Consider the following 21,202-nt stretch of genomic DNA (forward strand, 5'->3'; position numbering starts at 1 on the left):
CTCCTGCTGCTCAATTTCAGATGCTATGTTCCCCCCCTCCCCCCATCATTTGCTGGTCCTTGGTCTTAGAGCTGGGCCTGGGGATGGGAGGAGGGAAACAGCAGGCACATGGAAGACAAATCACAGAGCCAAAGTGGGGATCTTCCTCCTGTTTCTTACTCTAAGAAATGACAAGTTTAACTCAAATTAATTCAAGCTCAGTTCATACCTGAAGAAGAAAAAGGAGCTGGTTAGACTCAATTTCTTGGTTGGCTTTTTAAGCCTGGTATTAATCTATTCATCAGCTTCGTTCACCAGGAGAAAACATGCTTCTTCAGGAGTTTTCTAACTGAAAATAATGCCTCATTTAGTTAAACATATTAACCTGAGAACGGTATTGATGTCAGAGAGACTAATGAATGTCATTATAGGGAATGCACAGTAGTCCTCGAGGGACCCAACCAGCCATTAGAAACTCTCTGCAAATGCACTCAGCTATTGTCCCAAGGATGTGGAATCTTGAGGGAGGGAGGGAGGTGGGAAAGGAGCTGGTGTGGAGCTGCGGTCATCCTGGGGAGCGGTGCCCTGATGAATCCCGGCATCTTTGAATGCTGTGAGGGGCACATGGCCAAGGGAGGCACCATGTATGTGACATGACTCATTGTTGGGTCCAAAGAGAGGGACACTGGGTTTAGCTTCTAGAACAGGAGGGAGGGCAGAAGGGTCAGAGTTCAGACATCAGAACACTGGGTCCTGGTCCCAGGTCTCCTCATCACAGTGGACGAAATTTCATTCCAGCCCATCTTTTCTGAGCCAAGCGCTGTGCTGGGCATATTCACATGCATGATATTCATGCAACCCTCACAGGTTCCTAGGGAAACTGAGGCTCAGAGGAGTTAAGGGGCTTTCCCAAGGTCAGCAGTGAGTGGGTGGGAGATCTGAGACCGAGACCCAGTCTGGCTGACCCTGGTGGAGGCTTCCTCTTCCAACCCACCTGGTCTTTCCCTTCTGGTGGTCTGTCTTCAAAGCCCTCCAGACTCCTTCTCCAGGACCCTGTAATTCCTTCATTACAGCTGTGCGGGACTCCTCTGGTCTGGAGATGGTGTACCCCCTCGCAGAGGGAGTCCCGCTGTTCATGGAGGGATGTGAGTTCCGATCACTATGGGCACCTGCTCTCTCACAAGGTAAGCTCTGACAGTTCTGGCTGAGTGTTGTGGCTGCAACTTAATTGCAGATTGGGGTACTTTATATGCTGAATGGAACAAATTCTGGGTGAAATGCTATGTTTAACTCCACTGTAATTATTTCTTCAATTATTTATTTAATTTTCATATCTCCTGTAAGTTCTTTGGTGGCAGGTTCTATCACTGTCTTCGTCATTTTCTATTCTTTGGTGCCTGGCACATATAGTAGGCACATTTTAAGTATCTGTTGGGTGGTTGAATAAAGGATGCACTGAAAGGGGGAAATGAGTTCTACCAGCTCAGTTTCTTTAGGCAGGGTGAAATACCTGTGGAATCATAGGAACAAAGATAATGGTGAAGAGACGATTGAGAAGAACCAAGGCACTAGAGGAAACACTGCAAGGCTATTGAGTCCCGCAGCTCTGCAGTGAGAGAGATGTGGTGTATCAGTTAGCTAATACTGCATAACAAACCACCCAGAAACTTATTGGCTTAAGATAATAAGCATTTATTTAGCTCAGCAGTGTGTACATAATCTGGGTGCTTCTGCTGATGGGGTGGGTCTGCTTGATCTTGGTTGGGTTCACTCATGCACCTGCAGTCAGCTGTGGACTGGCTCAGGGCGGGGGCAGTCCCTGGTTTAGCATGGCCTCAGCTGGGATGGCTCATTTCTGTTTCATGTGGCCTCATCTGACAGTGGGCCCGTTCCTATCTTCATGGTGAAGATAAAAGTGCAAAAGAGGAAGTGAAAGCGCACAAAGTTGTTTTGAGACATGGGTTGGCAGATTGACCATACATTCTTATTTTCCATATTCTTGATGCTCTGTGTTAGAGGTCGGTTCTCTCCAGGAAGGGCTAGTTAGTTCCTAGAGATAGCATTCTCCCCTGTGAGAATGCCTTTGATGTACAAACCAACCAATCCAGAGCCTAAAGCCCTGACCACCCCTACCTAACTCTCACATACCAAGTCAATATTCTTCCTGCCCTAAATCACCCCAAGCTAGGCACTGGCAACCAGGGACCACCCCTATAGCCCAGAGCTGCCAAAATTATTCAGATTATCTAATCCTAAACTTACTCAGCATTCCTACCTTGCCTTGCCCATTTCTTCCCACATAAGCCCCGAGAAAAGCTCTGGGCCATGCCTTCCCTTCTTCCCCTCTGCTTCCTGACCCACCTTGGTGCTTCCCCATGTGGCCCTGCGTGCTGTGTTGTGCCCCATTTTTCTAGGGATCTATGCATTTAAACTTCCTCCTTTATAACATGTCTTCACGTCTTACCATACCTGGTTAAAAAAACCCTGAGTATATTTTTTAAAATTGAAGTATAGTTGATTTACAATATTGTGTTAGTTTCAGGTACACAGCAAAGAGATTCAGTTATATATATATATATATTTTTAGATTATTTTTCATTATAAGTTATTATAAGATATTGAATGTAGTTCCCTGTGCTATACAGTCGATACCTGTTGCTTATCTATTTTATGTATAGTAGTTTGTATCTGTTAATCCCAAACTCCTAATTTATCCCTCCCCCCTCCCTTTCCCCTTTGGTAACCATAAGTTTGTTTTCTATGCCTGTGAGTCTGTTTCTGTTTTGTATAGAGATTCATTTGTATTATTTTACTAGCCAACAGGCACATGAAAAGATGCTCAACACTGGGTACATTTTAACACAACTGGTACAGCAAAGCAGGGTGGTTTGACACTAGGTGGAGATGCTATGTCTTCAGACTGCTCTCTGCTTACTAACTGGACCCCACAGACAGCGGCCACTGCCCTGAGAGGCACAGCCAGGTGTTGGGGTGCATGCTGCTTGATGGTGACAGCATTGTGCTGTTTCTGTCGGGTGGTGCCATGATTTCCCAACAGCAAATTGTGGAGCTCGAAAAGCTGAGTCCTCCCCGAGCTGCTGGTGGTCTAGAGTTTCAGGTGTTTAGGACAGAGCATCCGGGGGTGTGGAGGTAATTAGCTACTTCAGTTTCCCCAAGAGACCCCTCTGCAGGGGACAAGGACTGACCACACTTCTGGTGCTGTGGGACAAGTCTGACCAGCTGACTGGGCAGGACCTACAAGCCTTGGGGCCATCTGAGTCATTTTGATGAAGTGCCTAGTACTCAGGACGTTATATACTCCTGGTGACAGTCAATAAACCACCACTCCTTTCCCCTTGGAGCTTCGCGGAGTCACATTTGCGCCTGTTCTGTAGAGTAGTCGGGAAGTGCGCCACCTGAACCTTTGCCATGTGTCCCATTTGCGGGGCCAGTGCGAGTTCCTCCTCCTCCTCCGGGGAGCGTGATGCCCTGCAATCCTTGTGGTTCAGGCTGCAAGCTTCTCTGCTGTCATCTGCTTGCTGCTGTTGCGATTTGTTCCCCCACCCAGTGGGATATAGAAGGGCCCCTCCCTGGAGACCAGAGGCTCAATGTTTAATAAAAGAGGGGAAAAGGAAGGAACATCCCAGTCCTGGCTCCCTTGAGACTCCTCACTCCCCGAGGATATGGTTCAATTAATAAAAAAATGTAAAAAAATATGTAAAAATCAATGTGCAAGGGCTCTCTGAAGTACTGAGTGTCAGTACCAGGGAATTCCACACTCAAAAGAAAAGAACTTGAAAAAGAAAGCTGATAACACTGGTGCTCTCTCAGATGTAAACCCCAGCCCCTCTGAGCTTGAGTGGGATGCCCTAGAAAGGGAGGCCACCACTCACAGCAGAGGCCACTGGGGACCACTCAGAGTCCAGCTAGTAAGCACTCTAAGGAAAAAGGAAAAAAAGAAAACTATGGTCAAAGACAGACATGAAAAAAAAAAAAAAGGAAAAAAAGTTACTCACCTAGAGATACAAGCCAGAGCCCATACCCCACTCTTCTTCTTTATCAAACTCTCACATACCATACCAATATTTCCCCTGCCCTAAATGACCCCAGAGCCAGTTACCAGACACCTCGGGATGACTCCAATAGTCCACAGTCTGCAAAAATTATTCAAACTGCCCAATCCTAGGGTTACTCAGCATACCTACCTTACCTCACCCATTCTTTCTCACAAAAACCCTAATAAAGACTCTGGGCCATGCTGTCCCTTACTGTCCTAACCCACCCTAGTGCTTCCCCAGATGGCCCTGTGCAGTGTGCTCTGCCTTTTTCTTCTAGGGATCTGTGAGGATAAACTTCTTCCTTAATGACAATTATTTCTGTGTCTGCGTGTCTTACCATACCTGATTTAAAAAAAACAACAACCCTTTACAATGTAGTGTTAGTTTCTGCTGTACAATGAAGTGAATCAGCTGTATGTATACATATATCCCCTCCCTCTTGGACCTCCCTCCTCCCATCCCCCATCCCACCCATCTGGGTCATCACAGAGCAACGAGTTGTACTCCCTGTGCTATATAGCAGGTTCCCACTAGCTATATATTTTACCCATGGTAGTGTATTTATGTCAAACATAATCTCCTAATTCATCCCACCCTCCCCTTCCCCCTCTGTGTCCACACATCCATCCTCTAATTACACTCCAAAAAAAAAAAAAAAAAAAAGGATAACCAACAAGGACCTACTGTGTAGCACAGGGAACTCTGCTCAATATTATGTAACGACCTAAAATGGGAAAAGGATTTGAAAAAGAATAGGTACGTGTATATGTATAACTGAATCACTTTGCTGTACACCTGAAACTAACACACATATAGTTAATCAACTATATTCCAATATAAAATAAAAAGTTTAAAAAAACACAAAAAGACAACAACCCTGGGCATATTTTAGAACAGCTGGGAATTGGCATATCACTTCTACCACATTCTATGGGCCAAAGCAAGTCACAGGGCCACCCCAGATTCAAGATCTGGGGAAAAAGACCTCATCTCTTGATGGGAAGAGAAGCAAAGTCATATTTCAAAGGTCAGGAGACAGATGCAGACAGAGAAGAAGTATGGTGGCCATTTTCCAATCAATTTTTACATATGTTTTAACATTTCATTATTTGCCATTTATATTCCTTATGAAAATTCTCAGCAAACTAGGAATAAAAAGGAACTTTTGCAAACTGATAAAGAGCACCTATGAAAGCCAACAGCTAACATACTTAATGGTGAAAGAGTGAATATTCTACCCCTAAGATCAGGAACAAGAGAAGGATGTCCTTTTTCAAAATCTGCTCTGTTCAACACTGTACGTAAGGGTCTAGCCAGTACAATGAGGTGTGAAAAAGAAATGAAATGCATCCACACAGGAAGGGAATAAGTAAAACTTTAGTTGCAGACAATGTGATCAGCTACATAGAAAACCCAAAGGAATCTAAGTTATTAGAACTAATAAATGAGCTTAGCAAGGTTGCAGGATGCAAGATCAATATAGAAAAATCAACTGTATATTTACTAGTAATGAACAATTAGAGATTGAAATAAAAAATACCACTTACAACAGCATCAAAAAATTTTAAATGCTCAGGGATAACTCTGACAAAAGATGTATGAGACCTATACACTCTGGACTAAAAAAAAGCATTGGTGTGAGAAATTAAACAGGATCCAAATATATGAAGAGACATATACCGTTCAAGGTCAGGGGACCTAATATTGATGTGTCAGTTCTCTCGGTCAGCCCAATCCAACTGAAAGCCCAACAGGCATTTGTTTTTTTAGAAATGTACAAGCTGTTTTTAAAATTCATATGGAAATGCAAAAGACCTAGAATAGTCAAAACCCTGTGAAAAAGAATATATTTGGAGCATTAACGCTACTTAACTTCAAGACTTATAAGGCTCAAGTAATTGAAACAGTGTCATATTGACATGTTTGTCAGAAAGATCAATAGAGCAAGATAGAGGGTCCAGAAAGAGACCCATAGATATATGCACAACTGAATTTTGCCAAAGGTGAAAAGGAAATTCAGTAGAGAAATTGTTTTTTCATCAAATGGTCCTGGCACTATTGGATATCCCTATGCAAAAAAGTGAGCTTCAGTTCATACCTTACATCACACAAAAACTTAATCTAAAATTGATTACAGATCTAAATATAAACCCTAAAATGATATAACTTCTAGAAGAAAACAGAGGAAAAAATCTTTGTGGCCTTGGGTTAGGCAAACTTTCTTAGATGACACCAAGAGCATGATCTGTAAAAGAAAACACTGATAAATTGAAGTTAATGAAAGTTAAAAAAACATTTACTCTTTGAAAGATAGTCAGAGAATTAAAATACAAGCCATGGACTGGAAGAAAATATTTGCAAAGCATATATCTGATAAAAGATTTATATCCAGAGTACGTAAAGAACCCTCAAAACAAACAACCAATAAACAGTAGACAAAGGAGTTGAACACATAATCAAAGAAGATCTGTGAATGGCAAATAAATAATACATGAAAAGATGCCAAACATCACTAGTGATTAAGAAAGCACGAATCAGAACCACAGTGAAATGCCTCTATAGACCTGGGGTATCACAATGGCTAAAATTTAAAAGATGGATCATATCAAGTTTTGTCCAGGGTATGGAAGAACTGGAATGCTCATACCTTGCTGGTGGGAATGTAAAATCATACAGCCAATTTGGAGAACAGTTTGATAGTTTCTTACAAAGTTAAACACCTACCATATGATCTAGCTCTTCCACTCCCAGTTATTCACCGAAGGGGAACATCAAAGTCCATAGAAACTTTAAATATAATAGCCTCAAACTAGAAACAACCCAAATGTCCATTGGCAGGTCAATGGATGGACAAATTCAGCATATTTATATAATGTGATACTACTTAGCAATAAAATAACTATTGATACATGCAACATGAGTGGATCTCAAAATAATTACACTGATGCCAGATATAAAGGATCACATTGCTGTATGATTCTATTTACATAAAATTCTAGAAAATGCCAACTCATTGATAGTGATGGAAAGCGGATCCATGGCTGTCCAAGGATGGGGGCGGGGGAGAGCAGAGACGGGCAGGAGAGAGGGATTATAAAGGAGCACATGGAGATTTTGGGGGGTGGTGGGTACTTTGATTATCTTGATTGCAGTGATGATTTCAAGGATGTATATTAAAAAAAACTTACCAAATTGTATGTTTTAAATACATGCAGTTTATGTCAATTATATTATACTTCACTAAAGTATTATGAGACTAAACTGAAATAACACATGTAGAACACTAAAAGGGTCAGGCACAGTTTCCCAGTGGCTGGAAGCTGATGTCATTACATTTTTTTTTTTTTTTTTGGTTTTTATTTTATTTTTTAAAACATCTTTATTGTGTCGTGGGCTCGGTGGGGGAGGATAAGGAGGGATGTGGTGCAGACCTAGAAAGAGGGGTTTGGCCACCAGGACAGGAGATATCGCGAATGGAGGCTTTTCTGTGAGCCTACGACACCCCCGCCGCAGGGAGAAGGGGGCCTCAGTCTGTGCTTTCCTCTGAGGATTGTTGTGGGGAGGGCGGTGGGGGCAGACAAGGCAGCCCTAGAGGAGGAGTTAGGCACATGGGGATCCCCCAACTCCCTGCTGTGTGACTTTGGGCAAGTTGCCTTCCCTCTCTGGGCCTCAGTTTCCTCATCTGTAGATGGGGGACAGTGATTTAAACAGCTCTTCCCTTACAGGGGTATTGAGGACATGAGCCCTAAAAGCCATACAAATGGTCACCCAGGAGTAGAGGGGCAGTGAGGGCAGTGGTCAGGGGCCAGGGGTGGAGTTGCCACAGGTCTGGGATTTACATCCAAGCTGTGACCTTGGGAAGTTCCGTTCCTTAACTTCTCAGTGTCAGTTCCCTCAGCTGTAAAACAGGTTAACACAGTCCCTTCCTTGGAGAGTGGTGGTGAGAATTAATGAGGCGGTGCACACACAGCCTCGCGCACAGTAAGCCTCCAATCAACCGTGGGCTGTATCACTGGTGTTCTAAAGGGACGTGAATCGGAGGCACATTCATGCTCCTGGTCTCCGTCGACCCTGACTCTGACTTTTTATGTCTACAGAGCCTGGTCTCACTCTGCTTTGCTCTCTCTGCTCAGGGTACCCATACAATTTTTTCCCCCATTTCTTGGGAATGGCCCAGGGAAGGGAGGATGTGTTGTTGGTGTCTGGCGTTTGGACTACATTTCCCTAAAGAAGCCTTGTTAGTAGTAGTAGAAGCCATTAGGACTTTTGGTCCAACCCGTCTATAACAGAGTTTTAGGGAAATTTATATTCTGAACTTCAAAAAAACTTTAGGAACATAACATTCCTAAACTCTTGGAGAAGAATGAATATCTGTCTTGCGCCCCTGCATGCCAGGCATTGTCTAAGTTCTTTGCATATGTTAATTTACTTAATTTTCACAATGATGCAATGAGATTGGCGGTATTAGTCTTATTTATTTATTTTTTTCTGGCATGTAATTTATTTTTAAAATTAACCTTTTTGTGGGGGGAGGTAATTGAAGAGCCCTATGAAGTTATAAGAAATAATACAGAGGTCTTTCCCTGTTCCTCTCCACTAAGCATAACTATCGTTGCTGGAAATGACAAGAGAACCAAAGGAGCACTCTGTAAAGTGGACAGAGGAAGGCAGACGGGTTAAGGGCCCCAGGACTGGAGGAACAACACCGCGGCAGGATGTCTTAGATCTCACCCACCCACAGAAGAAGGAGACCCAGGCCCAGTGTTTCTATTAGCCCCAAGCTGGCAACAGAAGGCAGCCCAGGTAAGCTCCTTCCTCACTGGATCTACCGGAAGCCCTGCCCACACAATCAGGTGCCACTGGCCAGATGGATCCTACCACAGCCCCCAGCTGGGCAAGCATTCATCATCCTGTGGGGGAATTGACATTTAGCTGCATTTTAAAAAAAGAAAGGAATGAGAGAGATCTCGTGTACCCTTTGTCCAGTTTCCCCCAATGGTAACATCCTGTAAAACTTCAGGACGATATCACAATCAGGACACTGACATTGATACAACCCACCCACCTTACTCAGATTTCCCCAGTTTTCACTTGTACTCATTCATGAGTATGTGTGTGTACGTGGTACAGCCGGGGGTGGGGCCTCCTCTGCCCACTCTGACCCACCGTGGCCACACCAAAATGGTGGCCCCTACCTGCCCTGAGCTACCCCTCTTCCAGCTGGCTGCCACAGTTTAATGACTCTGTCTCCATGTTCCAAACTGAGATTCCCGAGAGGGGAGATCTGCTAACTTGGCCAGTGTGGACCAGGTGCCCACCTCAATACTGCTAATCAGCTGAGGGGTGCTGGTGGTGTGGGAGCGGGAGAGGAATTTCGGGGCTGCGGGCTGAGCAGGGAGGGATGGGTCAGGAGAAAATAATCAGTGTTTCTAAAACGATGGGACTTAAGGTCCTTATTTTTCAGATAAGGAAATTGAAGCTCAAAGAGGTACAGTGAGTTGCTAAAGATAGCACAGCCAGCAAGCTGGAGAATCGTGATTTATACCTGAGGTTCAGCTGCAATCCAGACTGCAGCCCTCAACCCCTCTTGCTTTTCTGTCTCTTCCTCCCATCTGCTCCTCTCACCTGCCGCTTCCTGCCGGGCCAAGCGGAGCAGGAAACAGGGAAAAATGACTCCCCTGAGGTGAGAGATAATGGGGGCAGCTCCTGGGGCCGGTGAGGGTGAAGTCCTGTCGCTCACTGCCCCCTCAGCACCTGGGGCATCTGCAGATTCCCCCAGAGCCCTGCACCTCACACCGAGGTTGCCCCTGCTCTCCTTCCAGAGCAGGCCTGAGGAAGTCAGTGCACCTGACCGTCATGCTCAATTATTCACGCCAGTAAGAGTTTAATTAACATTTCATGACAGTCATCATATTTCACCCAAACAGCTGATGATGGCCTTGAATTTTTTTGCCTGAGTCCAGCGGTCCCACCGCAGAGATCTTCATCCGAAGCCTTTCAACCCTCACAAATCAGTTCTGATAACAAGCCCTCTTGTGATTGTCGCAAAGTCCAAAGTGGGGCAGACGCAGCACCCTGGTGACTGTGGTTGAAGAAGGCCCTCGCCGGAGCAGGGCTGTGGGGTCTGCTGGCCACTTGGTCCTGGCTTCTGGTTCCAGGAGACAGTCTCTGACATTTACCCAGCGAGATCCATGGGATGATTCCAGGTAAACAACCGCCAAGGTTTTAAGAAGGGAGGCTGCAGAATGGGTTGTACCTGGAGGTTACAGAAAACCTCATCCCTGCAGGGGCAGTGGGAGGGAGGGAATGTGTGTGCATCCCCTTCAGGGTGTCCTAGGGTTAGGCAGGTGACCTTGGGGCAGGTCCTCAGTTTCCCCACTTGGAAGGTGGAGCTGATGAACCCTCCTCCACAGGGCACTTGTGAGGGTCACAGGAGGGGCTGTGGGAAGCTCTGAGCACGCTGCCTGAACACAGTAGCTGCTCAGATCAGTGGCTGTTGACTTGAATTGGGTGTCAGATGACTTGCTGAGCTGGGTGAGTGGTGATGGGGAGCCCTGACCTCCAGCCCTCCCCGTCCCACCGCTGATGGTCTGCGGAGGCTCTGGGCACCACTGGGCAGTGGGAGAGTGGGTCTACATGGAGGTCGACCAGACATGGAGACTCAGGGATGTGGGCAATAGACTTTCCTGCTCAAACAGACAGTAGCGCTTTGGAGGCAGCCCCAGCCATGGCTGATAGGAGGCCAGACAGCATTTAGAGAAACTGGGGCAAGTGAGAGATGGCCAGCAAGGTCAGCCCAGGCCTTCCAGCAACAAAACAGAGCAAGGGTGTGTCCTGCAGGCAGGCGGAGCTCCACCCGCTGTGGGGCCCGGGAGCCGGTGGTGAGGGGAGATCCTGACTCGGGGTGACGAAGGGCATCCATACGATCTGAGAAGAGGGGCAGTGCCTGAGCCCAGAGCTCAGCTCAGGCCCTGGGAATGAGTGCAGCAGACCCCGCGGTACACATCCATATCCCCTCTGCCCCCACCGACGCGGGGCGCGCTGATGGAATAACTGGGGGTGTTCAGTGTAGTGTAGGCTCTGGGAGATAGCAAGGATTCTATGAGAGGGGCTGTTTAGGCCCTGGGGAGGAAACAGATCTCATCCTGGGAAGAAGCCATGGCAGAGTGAAAGGAGCAACTGGACTCAGAACAGCGAGATCTGGGTTCTGGGCCCAACTCAGTCTCCAGATCACTGTGTGACCTGGGGCAAGTCACGTGACCTCTCTGCACACCTACAGAACAAGGCGCTTCTAAGAGCCCTCCCAGAGCCTTGACTCTAAAGAGTTCTGTGTGAATGCTCCCGCCCAACCCCCACCTTAAATATGACCCGTGGCTTCCCAGCTCAAACCCGCCTCCTGCCAGAAGGCAAGTCAGCACCAGGAACCCACAGGGTGAGTCAGCAGCCCTCACGGTCGCTGCGTGATGCAGGTCTGGCTGTGACAAGCCTGCTCGGTTCATTAGAGTCTGGGGATAATGTGCCCTCGCCCTTGGAGATGCCATTACCAGGTGGTTTCTGAAGCTTCCTCCTTGGGAGGGAAGAGAAGGGGCAGCGGGAGATGAACCTGACTCACACCCCTGGGGGAGAGGCTGACACAGCAAAGTTTTGTGCTGCTCTCAGCTTGGAGACTTAGATGCTGGAGGGGAGGCAGCCATGAGGCTCTTTCATCTCCTGTGACAGGAACCTCAGTGCGTAAACCTGGCTTGAGCTCAGAAAGGATTTATTGGTTTTATGCCACTGACAAGCTCAGGGATGAGCCTTTAGTTCCACCTTGTTGCAGGGGCTCAAATGATGCCACTAGGATGTTCTCCGTCTTTTAGCATCTCTCCCCCATGCAAGGTCATGCTCAGATACCCCTTCCTGGAGACCAGATGGTTTTCCATCCAGACTGGAATCTAGCAGAGAAGAGAGAGCTTCCTCAACAACTAATCAAAAATCCTGGGCAGATTCCATTGGCTCCAAGGGTCACACACCTATCCCTGAACCTATCTGGGTCAGTGGGAAGGAATGTGGTGATTGGCTTAATCCAATCAAGAAAGATCCTGCAGTCTGGAGGTGGGGTTGATCCATCCTAAGCCTGGGATGGGCTGAGAATAGGGGAGGGGGAAATTCTGGGGGAAATTACAGCTTTACTAGTAAAAGGGTGACAGGATACTGGATAGCAACAGCCTACAGATATCCTCCACTGGGTTAGGGTAGAGGGCAAGAATAGCTAATGTATAAAATCAAGAGGAATAGTGGGAGAAAAGCCTAATATCCATGAAGCATGGCTGATCTTACTTCATCTTCCCAATAGTCTAATTAGAGTGTGAGTATTATTATCCTAAATCCAGAATCCTATATTTTGGTGTTGGAAGGATCTTCAAAAGCACCTGGTCTGACATCCTTATGTTTAGAGATGAGGCAAGAGACCCAGAAAGGTTAAGTGACTCTCTCAGGGTCACATGGTTCATTAGTAGAAGACTCAGGTCTTCCCAGACAGAGGTCGTTCCAGCCGGTGTCCATCTGCTCAGAGGTGCTGCTGAATTACAGTGAACGCTGTGCAAGGCAAGCCTGGCTCTCACGCAAACCAGGCAGGGCAGCCTGCATGGGCTAGAGTCCATCCTGCCTTGGGTGAGTGGAAAAACGGGTCCCTCATCACCTCCCTGCCCCCAACCCCCCAGCATGGGCAGGTGTCTCAGTAGATACACCCAGCTGCACCCTGCTGGAGACTCTCTCAGAGGATCCTGGGGCTCTTCACGTTTCACACTCCTGATCGGTAGCTGACCCCAACCTCTGCCACCTGACCCTGCCTCCCTGAAGGTCTGTGAAAGCAGAAAAATTAACTCCAAGAGTATGAAAAATGGTGAGACTCTTCGTGGTCATCTAGCCCAAACCCTGCATTTAATAGGAGGCAAACTGCGGCCCAGGAGAGGAGAGGCATTCCAATGCAGGCAGAGCGATCCACGAAGAAGGGCTCCCGGCTCCCAGTCTGATGCTTTCCCACCACCCCACTGGCCTTGCTGGTTGCGTGAGCCCTGAGCTGCCCTTCTTGTGGCCTCTGATGGGGACTATCCACCGTCCACATATTTACACACGGACAACCTCTCTCCCTGAAACAGTATCACACTTTGCAAGGTGTATCCACTATCCTAGTTAAACATGAAACAAATGAGGGCCAGAAAGCAGTTGGGGGTTGTCCAAGGTCAGCTGCCCACCAGTCAGAGATCAGGGCCAGCCCCCTGTGTCTCAGGACAGAAGCCTTTAAAGAGTTTGTGTCACTTACCCTCCTTGATCCCTGCAAGGGTGGAGTCCCTGTAACTGTTGCCTAGTTATAGATGAAATAATGGGGCTCAGAGGAGCCCAGCCCTCTGGGCTCCCTCACACAGCTGGTCAGTGGTGAAGAGGGGGTGGGCCAGCGTGCCTGGAGTCCAGTCTGGTACCCCGTCACCCTGCACACTGCCACTTGTACAGTTGGGAATGGCCTTCCTGAGAGTAACTGGAACCTGATCAGTGGAGCTCTAGACAAGTCAGGGGTTATTTTTCTCACTCAGTGAGGCAGGATTCACTCAGTGAATCACTGGGGTGGGAGGTGGTGAAAGCCCAGCAGCTCCAAGATACCATCTGGCCAGCTTCCTCCTCTATCTCCCCTCAGTGTCCTCAGGGTGTGCGGACGCCCTTGGGGTCACAGCGTGGCTGCTCCAACCGGGCCTCCTTTCAGGCTGGGCAGCTGGCGGTCCTCTGGGAGAAGCCAGAGGCCCCTGCCCTTCCAGGGAATTTCCCAGAATGCCCCGCAGCCACCTCTGCCCTGTCTCATTGGCGGGGGCTGTGTCACGTGACAGCCTGCAGAAGAATGGGAAATGCAATGTTTTTAAGTAGGGGAAATCGTTGTCCCGGACAAAATAGGGGTCGTGTCAGGAGGAAAGAAGAGGAGGGTGACTATTGGTGGGCAGCCTGCAGTCTCTGCCCCAACATTTACAATCTCATTTTCATGTTTGCTGCCTCCCTGGATCCACACAAGCATGTTTGCTGTGATCAGGCAGTGAGAGGCTGAGCCACTTGTCTGGGACCCCACAGGAGTGGCTTGAGGAACCAGGCTAGAGCCCGGCTCCTGCAGCTCCCCAGATCTGCCCTCCTGCCCCGTGTTGTCTGCTCTCTCCTCTCTCACCATCCCAATTCTCCGCTTCTCCAGCTCCCCAGACCAGATGGGGTCAGCACATTCCTTCAGGCTGAAGATGAGAGGGCAAAGGTTTATCACTTATGGTTCTGACACAGACATACTTTCGGGCTGAACTACCTTAAGCAAGTCTGCTATGGAAAGTCGAAACTCAAACCAATCCCCTGGTGTTAACGCTCCCTCTCTCACATCCTGCTGGTGGGATATTCACCGGGGTAACCTTAGCGGAAGACAGTTGGGCAGTGTCTATCAAAATTGAAAATGCACATGTCCTTTGTCTCAGCAATTAAACTTCTAGGAGTTGATCATTCTGAAATACGCTAGAGTACAAAGCTATGCAAGGATCTTCACTACAATGTTATTTGTAATAGCAAAATTGGAGAAATCTAAATGTGTATCAGTAGGAGATTTGTTACTTAAATTATGGCACATCCATACCATTGAGTACGGAGCAGCCAGTAAAATGATTGAATTTGGCCTCTATGATCTGACTTGGGAGAATGTCCATGATGTGATTTTGAATAAAGAAAGTAGACTGATGAAAAATACAAATAGCATTATAAAGATTCTAATAATCTTGGTTTGTATACAGATAAGTGAGTATCTGGAAGGATATGTGCCTGTGTGGGAGACTCTCAGGAAAATTCCTCATGCATTGAGGCCCTCTCATTACATGAACTCTATGTCCCTTATCCAAGCCATTAGTGCCTGAGATCCCTTCCCTTTTTGACTACATCAGTAATGTTCCCATCTCTTCTGGATCATTCCAATTAGTGTACAAACACACCATTAATTCTCTAATCCCCCCCAAATAAAAACAAGTCAATATCCAACCTCTTCTGCTACTTTTGTTTCCCTTTACAATAAAACAAAAGTTACAATTATTATTATCTTTAATTCCCCTCCTCCCAGTCTCTTTTCACTGCACTCTAATTGGATTTCATCCCCTCACACTCCACCATAACTGCTCTTGTCAAGGTCATCAATTACCTATGCACTGATAAATCCAATGGTCAACTTTCAATGACATTTGACCTATCAGTATTTGGAATAGTTGCTCATGGCTCTCAAACCATCCCTCCTCTCCGCTCTGGGATCCCACCCTCTCTTGGTTTTCTCTGCTTCCCTGGTTACTCCTCCTCCATCTCCTTTGCTCGTTCTTTCTTGGCTTCTCAACCTGTAATCCTTGAGTTATTCTAGAGTTCTGCCTTTGGTTCTCTTCTCCTTATCCTCCCTCACCCCCTTGGGGACTTCACCTGACTTGGGGCCTTTACATGCCATTCATATGCTGATGGCTCCCAAATGTACATCTCAACCTGGACCTCTCCCTGAACTTTAGGCTTATACATCCAGCTGTCTATTCATTCCTCCCTCCTTACCTTCCTGGCCTCCTGCCTCCCTTCTTCCCTTTCTTTCTTCCTGCCTACCTCCTTCTTCTCTCTTTCTTTCTACCAAAAATCATATATTATCTCTATAATTTGTGCACACAAGCTCACACGTGTGTGTGAAACACGCTTACAAGCAAGAACTATTTTCAACAGAAAGCAATTCCATGCTTTACAAAAAAGATTTCCAAAGCCTTCCTTGAAATGCTACACTCTCCAGAGAGCTACAGAAAATGATTTTGATTTATAAACCCATTTCTTTTATGCTCCAATGCAACTCTTAAAAACCTCAATTTCTGTTTCAAGTTCTGTCCAATTCAACCAGTATTTTCCCATGTTCTTACTAAGAGCTGGGTGCTGTGCTTGGCACTGTGGGGGGACAGAGATGAATAAGATCCATGTTCCAAGGGAAACTGGCACTGTCAACTCTCTTACAGAGAAGGCTTTTAAGAAGAACTTACCTGGGCAGCTGATGCCACAGGAAATTTAACAAAACCCTAAGCACCATAAGCAGATTGAACTGACAGCCCAGAATGAATAAATGCCCCTGGTTTCTGACAAAAATTCTTTCCTTGATTGGACTCTAGCCTGGTTCCTCTGAACCCTCCTTTTGACTAAGCCTAACCTTAACTCTAAAGAATTGAACAAAACACTAACAGTTTCTAACAGCTCAAGGCCACATCCCTAGGATGTCCTTAGCCTCTCTTAAAGAGCCTGCCTGACAAAGCTCAAGGATGCCAAAAGAAGTTTTGTTTGTTCCAGCCAACACCTGAAGATATGGCTGCTGTCTCCCAACCTTCATGGGAGGGCAGGAGCCTAACTCAATGAGTGCCACTTAGCAAACCCAGATGGGTTTTACGTGGACCAACCTTCCTTCCCACTCTTTGTAATTTTTCACTTTCCTGACTCTGCTCAAGACCCTGCCATTGCCTCTCCTCCTCATCATTCTCCCTTTAAAACACCCAATCACCTCTGCACAGATTGGGGTAGAGCTCAGCTCTTTCCCTTAATGTCAGTAGTTATTGAATAAATTCTATTTTCACTGCTGTAACTAATGTCTGGCTGTGTTTATCTTCAACATCTCTCAGACTGGTGGGGCAGCCAGAAGGGGCATAACTATACACAGAAGGGTAGCTGAGGGATGGCAGGGGGAATAGCTGCCAAAGTCACCTAGATTTTCTCTTATGTTTTCTTCTAGAAATTTTATAGTTTGCATTTTATGTTTAGGTCTATGATCAATTTTGTGTTAATTTTTTTGAAAGATGTAAGGTCTTTGCCTGTGTTCATTTGTTTTTGCAAATAGGTATACAATTATTCCAGCACCATTTGTTGCAAACACTATTATTTCTCCACTGACCTGCCATGCCTTTTTGTAAAAAACCAGTTGACTATTTTTATGTGGGTCTATTTTGGGGCTCTCTATTCTGTTCCACTGATCTAAGTGTCTAACTTTCATTGTCTTGAAAACTGTAGCTTTATAGTTAATCTTGAATTTGGATAATGTGAGTCTTCCAACTTTGTTCTTTTTCAGTATTATGTTTCCACATACATCAGCTTGTCAATATCTACAAAATAACTTACTGGGATTTTGACTGGTATTGCATTGAGTCTATATGTCAAGTTGGGAAGAATTGATGTCTTAACAATATTGAGTCTCAGTTCATGAATATGGACTGTCTCTTCTACTTAGACCTTCAAAGATTTCTTTTATCAGTGTTTTTTAGTATATAGATCCTGAACATATTTTGTTATATATATACCTAAGTTCTTTGGTTTTATGGTGCTATTGTAAGTGGTATTTAAAAAATTCAAATTCCATTTGTTCATTGCTGGTATGTAGAAAAGCAATAGACTTTTGTATATTAACCTTGTATCCTGTGGCCTTGCTATACTTATTTTAGGTTTTTTTTTTGAAGAATTTTGGTGATTTTCTGTAAAAAACCATGCCAACTATGAATGAAGACAGTTTTATTTCTTCCTTTATGATATATATGCTTTTAATTTCTTTTTCATGTCTCATTGCACTGGCTAGGATTTCCAGTATGATGTTGAATAGGAGTGATAAGAAAGTAGACATCCTTACTTTATTCTTGATCTTAATCTCACCATTAAGTATTGGTATTATGTTTGTTGTAGGTTTTTTGTAGATGTTCTTTATTGTGTTGAAGAAGTTTTCCTCTATTCCTAGTTTGCTGAGAGGTTTTTGTTTTGTTTTTTTTTTTTTGAATGATGATAATAGGCATTAGATTTTGTTAAATGCATTTACTGCATCAATTGATATGATTGTATCATTTTTCTTCTTTAGCCTTTGCTATGGTGGATTACATGGACTGATTTTCAAATGTTGCACTATCCTTGCATTTTCAAATGTTAACAGTTCTTGACAATACGGAGTCTTCTAGCCCATAAACCTGGAATAAAATCCACTTGATTGACATGTTTATCCTTGTTATACATTGTCAGATTTGATTCACTAATATTTTCTTGATAATTTTTGTGTCTGTTCGTAAGAGATATTGATCTGTAGTTTTCTTTCGTTATAATGTCTTTTTTTTTTAGGTATTGGGATACTATTGACTTAATAGGATGAATTAAGATGTGTTCCCTCTGTTTCTATTTTTTGGAAAAGATTGTAGAGAATTAGTAATATTTCTTCTTTAAATGTTTGGTAGAATTCACCAGCAAAACCATCTGGGCCCGTTGTTTGCTTTTTTGGAAGACTTTAAAAGAATTATTGATTCTATTTCTTTAATAGTTGAAGGGCTATGCAGGTTATCTATTTGTCTTTCTGTGAGTGTTGGTAGTTTGTGTCTTTCAAGGAGCTGGTCCATTTCAGCTAAGTTATCAAATTTGTGTGCATAAAGTTGTTCCCTTATTATTCCCTTAGTATCTTTTCGATGTCCATGGGATCAGTACAGATGACCATTTTTTCATTTCTGATATTGGTAATTTGTACATTCTCTCCTGTTTTCTTGTTCAGCCTGGCTAGAGAAGAGAAAAAGGCTCCTTAAATGATGAAACCGTAAACTTCAAGGTCAGGTTTTACTAGATTTTTGTAGATTTTTTTGCTCTTTGGCACATGAAAAGTTTCAGGAACATAATAATTGAATAATGTATTGAGTTGTTATATCTCAAAATGACAGAAATTTTGAATACTACAATCTCCTGATGTTAAGAAGTTTAGAATTTTAACTTTCAGCAAGTCATTAACAATTAACTGAGCATCTACTATGTGGCAGGCACTGTGCTGGGCCCTGGGATACAATGGTGAGCAAATTAGATATGTTTCCTATCTTCATGGTGACTGGTCTAACATGAGTCATGATATCACAAATAAATAAAAAGTTGCTACTGTGGTAAATTATATAGGGAGAAAGGGTCTATGATACCAATTCATAGAGGAATTTGACCAAGCTCAGGAAATCAAGGAAGGCTTCCCCAAGGAAGAGACAATGGAGCTGAGGTCTGAAGATTGAGTAGAAGGTACCTAGGCAGAAAGTGAAATGTGTTTCTGGTAGGGGTGACAGCACATGCAGAGGCCCTGAAGTGGGAAGGACTACATCAATATGAAGTCCTGAAAGAAGGCCAGTGTATTTGGGGAGGACATAAGGCATGGGAGAGTGTTGGGAACTGATGCTGGAGAGGGCAGGGCCTGGCCAGGATGGAGTTGGACCTTTATTCTAAGAGTTGTGGGAGTTGTTCCTGCTAAGACTGGTCCAAAACACTAAGACCACTCTCCAGCTCCCTCTTCTTTTCTCAGAAGGAAATGGGAGCTGGCAGAGAACTGTGTTCATCACCTATTGTCTTCCTCATTTAGCCAGCTCTGTGGGGCATTCCCATGTAGTTGTTTCTTTTGAACAGTTTTATTGACATATAAGTTATAATAAAATCCACCCATTTTAAGAGTATGATTCAGTGATTTTTAGTAAACTTCAAGAGTTGTGGAGAAAGTGGACATCCAACTTGTATTGGAACTTTCGTATCACATATGACAAAGGAACAATTTCAAAGTGGGTGATGTGCAGAAGGGCAAGATGATTTTTCAGCAGTGTGTCCAGTGCCCTACTGTGGAAAAGGGAGGCAAGCACAAGACTGGACCAAACCTCCATGCTCTATTTGGGCGAAAGACAGTTCAGGACCCTGGATTCTCTTACGCAGATGTCATCAAGAACGAAGACATCACTGGGGAGTATTTGGAGAATCCTAAGTAGTACATCCCTGGAACAAAAGTAATCTTCACTGGCATTAAGAAGGCAGAAAGCGAAGACTTAGTAACTTCTCTCAAAAAAGCTACTAATGAGTAATAGGTGGCTACTGCCCTATTTATTACAACACAGAAATGTCTATGATCTTCTTATGCATACCGTATCTAAACTGATCTCATATACCAGAATTCAGATGATGAATGGCTGATAGAATATTTCTGTTGGACAGTCCTGGTTTAAATAGGATTGGCTTGTGGCTAAACGATGATCAGTTTTTGAATTTTGTTAGTAATTCTGGTTCAGCAAGGGCTGTCACTGTTTTCCCCTTCTAAAGATATGATTGAATTTGATTAGTAATGTTCAACTTTTCACAGAGATGGTGAATGCCATCTCAAAACCTATAGGAGTTTGGTTTTATAGGTAGATCTATACAACAGGTTATATTAACATACTTAAGTACTGAGGAGATTTCTTATTGTTTCATAAAACAGAGCAAGACTCACCTGTGTGTTTCAAGTTGCGTTTACCAGCCTGTTAAGGCAAGGTTTGAAGATGAGTTGGCAATGTCTACTTTATCTTTTTGGTCTTAACTATGCCTATTTAATTAAAATTCCCTGTATCTAAAATGTTGCCTTTTATTTAATGAAAGGCATTTTAGTGTAGTTTATGTATAATATCAAAGAATATTGAACACATACACACACACACACAAACAAGAGTTGTGTAACCATCACCGAAATCCAGTTATTGAACATTTCTATCACCCCAAAAGTTCCCTTGTGTTTTCTTGCAGTTAATCCCCACCTTCCCCTCCCCTCCAAACACACATAATGTCCTAGGCATTCAAGGTCTGATTTCTGTCTCTGTAAGTTTGCCTTTTGTGGACTCTTCATATAAAGGGAGTCTTACTATATGTAGTCTTTTGCATCTGGCTTCTTTGCATAATATATTTGAGGTCATTCATGTGTAGTATGTGTCAGTAGTTCTTCCTTTTTATTGCTGAGTGGTATCCACTGGATGGATACTCACATTTATGTATCCACTCAAATTTGATGGACGTTTGGGTTGTTCTGCATTTTGGTTGTCATGAATAATGCTGCTATGAACGTCTGCATATGAATCTTTTTGTGAACATAGGTTTTTTATTTCTTTTAGGGAGATTCCTGGGAATGGAATTGCTGGGTATTATGGTAAGTTTATGTTTAGCTTTTTAAGAAACTGCCATACTGTTTCCCGAAACTAATTATACTATTTTACATTCCTACCTGCAGTATAAGAGAGTTTCTATTTCTCTACTTCTTTAACAACACTTGATGTTGTCCTTTTAAAAAGTATAGTCATTCAAGTGGGTGTGAATTGGTATCTCACTGCTGGTTTTAG

The 21,202-nt window shown here is 44.4% G+C and overlaps 1 pseudogene across 1 annotated transcript in view; it reads left to right on the top strand.

Annotated features, from left to right (window-relative positions):
- Window positions 1-19,921, top strand: part of LOC307063954 (cytochrome c-like) — a 32,247-nt pseudogene extending 12,326 nt beyond the window's left edge. The window contains exons 2-3 of the transcript in view: window positions 9,860-9,913; window positions 19,615-19,921. The product of the transcript in view is annotated as a cytochrome c-like (transcript). The remainder of the gene's footprint in view (window positions 1-9,859; window positions 9,914-19,614) is intronic.
- The last annotated feature ends 1,281 nt before the right edge of the window (window positions 19,922-21,202 follow it).

This window comes from Hyperoodon ampullatus (assembly GCF_949752795.1).
Source record: "Hyperoodon ampullatus genome assembly, chromosome: 2".
Lineage (NCBI taxonomy): Eukaryota > Metazoa > Chordata > Mammalia > Artiodactyla > Ziphiidae > Hyperoodon > Hyperoodon ampullatus.